Genomic DNA, 6,090 nt, shown 5'->3' with positions numbered 1-6,090 from the left:
CAAGCAGCCAAAAGTAAAATAAAATATCCAAATTATTAGCATTAATTTAATACAATTATAACTTCAATAGTCACTTTGTCATTGGCAATGATTGCTTGAGCACAGGGGTGAGTGCCCCAAGGGCTGGTAGTAGAAGCTGCTGCTGCGGGCCAGCATCCGCTCCTCTCCATCTCTGCACTGCGAGTTCCCACCTGTGCATTGCCCCGTATGTTCTATATGTGTATTTTAAAAATCTTTCCCACCACACAAACATCTCTATTAAGCAGGTAACAGGAAAGGACAACAACAAAAGCTCAACAAGCCAACTGCTCTCTCTTTGGGATATGATTATTTCCCTTGCGCGTGAAGTATTCAACATAAGAAAAGGAAAAGGAAAACAACAATTTCTTTTGTATATTCCCGAAACACACAAGCTGAGTTTTCTGGTTCAGATGAACTGTGAACATTTCTGTGCCTACTTCAGGGCATCGTCATCTGATGTCTCCCTGCTACTTGTTTCGGTGTCTGAATCCTCAAACTTTGCTTTACAAGTGTTTGTCCAAGGGGAGAAGAGGCTCACACTGCGGCTCTGTAAGAAGCCCTTCTTTCCAAAGCCGTTTCTTCTCAGCTGCTCTGCCTTCACGTGGGACTCCTTGAGCTCATCCTCTGTGAGTGGAAAGCAATTCTCATCATTTCCAGGATATTCCTGCCATCCCATTGCTTTCAATAACCTGTGCTCTGCTTCCAGAGAATGTGAGAGGACCTCCCCTTCTTCCACAATGGGGAGAGCAAGACCATTCTGAAGACAGCCTCCTTCCCATTTTCCTTTGGTTCGGTTGTGCTGTTGTCCTCCAGATCCTCCAGCTTGTCACAGTCTCTGTTCTCTGAGAAGTCTCCATTCCGGTCATCCTTCAGAGTCTTCAGGAACTTACTCTTCCTCTCGGTGGTTCAGCAGGTCAATTTGGTCAGACCAGAGGAGCTGATCTCACCTGGAGGGGTAGTGCTGGAGGGAGTCTCTTTGGGAGAGCTTAGAACTGCACCACCAACCAGTATCACTGGTTTGGTAACAGAGATTGGATTGGTAAAAGCAGACTCCCAGCTAGAGGAAAGGGACCCTGATTTGTGTTCCATTCTGTTAGCTTTCCATGCATTGGGCTTGGAAGGAGGTGGTGCAGGCTTAGGAACCAGGTTCTTATAGACACTTGGAACCATGGTTGATGATTTATTTCCATTTGCATGGTGAGATCCTGGTGAGGTGAATGCAGCAGAGAAGGCAGCAGCAGGATCTTCTTTGGAAACTTTTTTGATTACTAGCATCTTGGAAGGTTGCTTGGCACTAGATGGGTGTTCCCACACTCCAGAAGGGGTCCCAATAGGTCTGCATGGCTGATTGTGTTTGCCAGCTTCTGGATTCAAAGAAGGAAAGCCTTCCTCTTCAAACTGCAATTTTTCTACCTTGTCTTCTTTTTTTTCTTCCCGAACCTCTGTAGGTGGCTTTTCCTGAAAGGCACAGCCTTTCCAGGAGTGGAAGCTGCCATTCCAGTGTTGATGGTTCCCTGTGCCACCTCCGCTACACTGGCTCATGCCATCATGACCCCAAGAAGAACTGTGCCAACCAGATAAATTCCCTGTGATTCCAGCGTATGTTCCCTTAGAGACGCCAGAGTCCACAGAATCATGGTGGAACAGGGAGGGTTGGTGCCAGGAATCTCCTGTAGTTCATAAAGGTCCATTGTTAAAAACGCCATCAGAGGAATTGTGTCGACGATGGCTTACTCCAAATCTACCTTCTCCTCAGGGTAGGTGGTCTCTGTGTTTTCCAAAAGTGGTTGTAGGTGACTTAGCTGACTGTGGTGTTGAGAAATTTAGCCAAGCAGGAACAAAGTCATGCTGCGCCATTTAGGTCCAGTGTCTCTTTTCAGCAAGGTGAGGCATCCAACCTCATGGCCAGGATCCCAGAGTGTAACCTCTGTGGTCCCGTTTTCTGACTACTTGAGGTTACCAGCTGGATCTCCTGAGAGCTTTTCTTGTTAAAAGGGAGCTTAAGTAGCCTGGCCAGTAGCACACCTTGTGATGAAGCACAGAGAAGGTTGGCTCCTTGTGGCTCACTTTCTTAGTCCCTTCAATTGCTCATTCTCAACTACCTAGTGCCAGACACGTTTCCAAAAGGGGGGAGGGGGAGGGGAAGGGGGAAGGGGAACATAAAAAGTATTTGTTACCTTTAAAAAGAGGGGTAAGGGGAAAAAGCTATGTCTATGTTCACCTCATTCAACTTCCTTGAGTAACAGCACTATATAATACTGCTTAAATAGGTAATACATGGACATTTGCACAATGAGGGCAAACACTTCATAAATAGATCATAGTTAGAAAGACAGGTTGATTGATGTGCAGGTAAGTAATGTCATCAAGGTGACAGATCAAAAATATAATATTAAAACATAATCAAAAATCTTTGGAGCAGTCAACTCCAGTGGTAAACCCTCCACATGACAAAGCCCTCAAAACACAAATCTCATTATTTTTACACAACTGCTAAAAATAGTGTATAGATATGTATAATTAATTGTCTTAACCTTCAAAATCTAAGGACCTAAGAAATCTTGCTTTAAAAAAAGGATCAGACAGGAACTTGATATACTTTTTCCTCTACAGAATAGCAGCTTTCAAGGCAAATTTCTTGGTATACAGCTCTTAAACATATGTTCTATTTCTTTGGTCTTCACTATTTATAAATGCAGCAAAATTAAAACAAGTAGAAAGTAGTAGGGAGTAAGGGGTAGTAAAGGAGAAACTTCCAAAATGAAGTTTTCTTCACTTCAGTTTTCAGTAATTCACTTGTTCTGCTCCTTTCCAAAAACTGAACTGAGTCACTGGAAGGTGATGTGAAGAATCTTCTACTGCTTTGGTGGAGAAGTAACTTAATGTTTTGGATCCACTTTCATCATTATTCAATTATTAAAAAGGCCACATGAATCTACCAATCAGGCAGTGGCAGGGCTACAGTCAAGGAAGAGATGCGGTGTCCGAGAACCCATTCCCAGCTTCCCGGCCCAGTAAAGGTGACTGGCCCACAACCATAACAAAGCTCTTCCCAAAATCCCTTCATTTTCATTTTTATTTTTTATTTCCAAAATTAGTATTATTGGTTTGTTTTTTTCTCTTTCTCTTTTCTTTTCTTTTTCTCCTATCTTTAATTTTCTTCCTACTCTTTGCAAATTTTTGTTTTCCTCTTTTTTCTTTTCTTCTTTCTTTTCTCTTTCCTTTCTCTCTTACAGTCACTCTCTTGCTGTCCAATATTGTTCATCTCCCTTTTTGTCCCTGTTCTGGTCCTCATTCAGAGTTCTTTATTCTTCTATTATTCTCTTTTTCCTTCTCATCTGTGTCCTCTGGCCACACCGCTAACCTTCCCCTATCCTTCTTCCTATCTGTCCCTAGCTCCCCAACTCCTTCTAACTCCCCATCCCAAAGGGTAAAGTTGTCATATTGAAGAGTTTATTCACTATAAACATATGTTGGGTTGGTCCTTGATCTTGATTTAATTCACGCAGTAAAACCACCAAATGTTATTTTCTAAGATGTACTTGTTGCAATGGTGTTGCTGATTGTATCACTTGTGTTAAGGTGTTGTTATTGATCTAGTCAGTGATCCTTCCTGGTAAAATGAAAATGAGATAGCCTCAGAGTCATTAGAGACTCAAAACTTAAAGACCAGTTATATCTGGAAGACATCTCTGAGAAGCAATCATTTCATAAGGGTTCTAACTACAAGCAACAAAGATACTTACAATAAGCAATTTCAAAGTATCAACCCAGGAGTTAAAACAAGGGCAGTACCAAAAACAAAAATGAGAAGATATTTAAGCAAGGCACAAACTCAGACTTCCCCCCACCAAGGGTAAACCCCGGCAGAAATGAGGTGAAAAAGTCCAATAACCAACCACCTGGACACCCTGAACTGATAGCACAGGAAGTAACAAAACAGATGAATGAGGCTCTAGAAAAATTCAAAGTAAAAATAATGTCCCAGATATCTACAGAGATAGTGAGGAGAGTGAAAGACAAGATTACAAGCTTTAGAAAAGAAACAGATAAAAAAAATAGATGAGCCCAGAAACATGCTGGAAGCCATGAATACCCAGCATAAGAAAGAAATGAAAACCATGATCGCCCAACATAAGAAAGAAATGGAATCCATGAAACAGATTCAAACAGATATTCAGGAGATTAAAAACTCCACTGAAAGCATGCAGAGCAGATTTAGGGAATCTGAAGATAGAATATCAGATATAGAAGACAAGATTGAGATTAAAGACCATGAAAACAGAGATTTCTTAAAAATAGTAAGGGACCAAAAGAAATCAATCCAGCAGGTGCTAGATGATGCACAGAAGAATAACATAAGATTGATAAGAATACATGAAAACACAAGAGAAAGCACAATTGACATGAAAAATCTGTTCTCAGAAGTAATAGTAGAAAACTTCACAGACAGAGGAGGAGAATTGGACATAGAGATAAGTGAGGCATATACAACTCCAAATAGCCATGATCAAAAAAATCTACATCTAGACATATAATAGTCAAGATCCCAGAAACCCAACAGAAGAACAAAATCCTACAAGCAGTTAGAGAAAAGAAACAAATCTCCTACAAAGGAAAGCCCATCAGAATCATGGCAGACTTCTCAACACAAACCCTCAAGTCAAGGAGAGCCTGGAGTCAAGTATTTCAAGCCCTAAAAGAAAATAACTTCCAACCTAACCTGTTGTATCCAGCAAAATTATCTTTCAAAATCTATGTGGAAATTAGATACTTCCATGACAAAGAACACCTGAGAAATGTCATGAACACCAAACCAGCACTCCAAGCAAATCTAAACAATATCCGAGAAAAAAATAATGAAGGTCACAGCTCCATGAGGGCCAACAGAGGGAAACCACCAGGCAAGGTAAGACACTAAAGTGAAGGGGGGGGAGAAAAAAAGAGCCAACAAAAGTAAAACATCATGACAAGGATGAATCAATATCTGTCAATTATAACCATCAATGTTAATGGCCTCAATTCACCAATCAAAAGAAAGAGACTGGCAGAATGGATTAAGAAGCAAAATCTAACAATATGCTGTATACAAGAAACACACCTAATTCAAAAAGAAAGTCACAGACTGAAAGTTTAAAATCATGGAAAACAGTTCTCCATGTGACAGGAACCCAGAAAAAAGCTGGGATAGCAATCTTATTTGCAGACAAAGCAGATTTAAAACCAAAACTAATTAAGAGAGACAAAGATGGTCACTACATCCTTATGAAGGGAACAATCCAAGAGGAAGAGATGACAATCATAAATATATATGCACCAAATATTCATGCCCCTAACTATACAAAACAAGTATTAATGGACATGAAAACCCAAATAAACACTAACACAATTGTAGTGGGGGACCTCAATACCCCACTATCACAAATAGATCATCTAAACAAAAAGTTAACAAGGAAATTCTAGAATGGAACCAAGTTATTGATCAAATGGACTTCATAGATGTTCACAGAGTGTTCCACCCCACAAAATCAGAATACACATTCTTTTCAGTTGCACCCAGGTCATTCTCCAGAATAGACCACATGGTAGCTCATAGGACATGTATAAGTAAATGTAAAAGAATTGAAGTTACCCCCTGTATATTATCAGACCGTAGTGCAATAAAATTGGAGATCAATAACATAAGAAACCGCAAAACCACCACAAAACATGGAAACTGAATAACACCCTTTTGAGCAACCAATGGGTGACAGAGGAAATTAAAGAAGAAATTAGACAGTTTCTACAAGTAAATGAAAATGCCAGTAAAACATACAGGAATCTATGGGACACAATGAAAGCAGTTCTATGTGGGAAATTCATAGCAGTGAATGCCCATAGTAGGAAAACAGAAAACTCAGATAAATAACCTAATGCAGAACCTCAAGCTGCTAGAAAAAGAAGAGCATAACAAATCCAAAGCTCATACAAGAGAGAAAATTATAAAGATCAGAGCAAAAATCAATGCAATAGAGACTAACAGAACAATACAAAAAATCAATAAATCAAAGAGTTGGTTTTTTGAAAGAA

General features: G+C 40.0%; 1 pseudogene; it reads right to left on the bottom strand.

Moving 5' to 3' along the window:
* Positions 1-454: 454 nt before the first annotated feature.
* Positions 455-2,002, bottom strand: LOC101716001 (vasculin-like protein 1 pseudogene; annotated as a pseudogene).
* Between the last annotated feature and the right edge of the window lie 4,088 nt (positions 2,003-6,090).

The sequence above is a fragment of the Heterocephalus glaber genome, unplaced genomic scaffold (genome assembly GCF_053883595.1).
Source record: "Heterocephalus glaber isolate CG9 unplaced genomic scaffold, H.glaber_assembly_v1.0 deba00001569, whole genome shotgun sequence".
Lineage (NCBI taxonomy): Eukaryota > Metazoa > Chordata > Mammalia > Rodentia > Bathyergidae > Heterocephalus > Heterocephalus glaber.
This window is presented reverse-complemented; position numbering and strand designations above follow the sequence as displayed.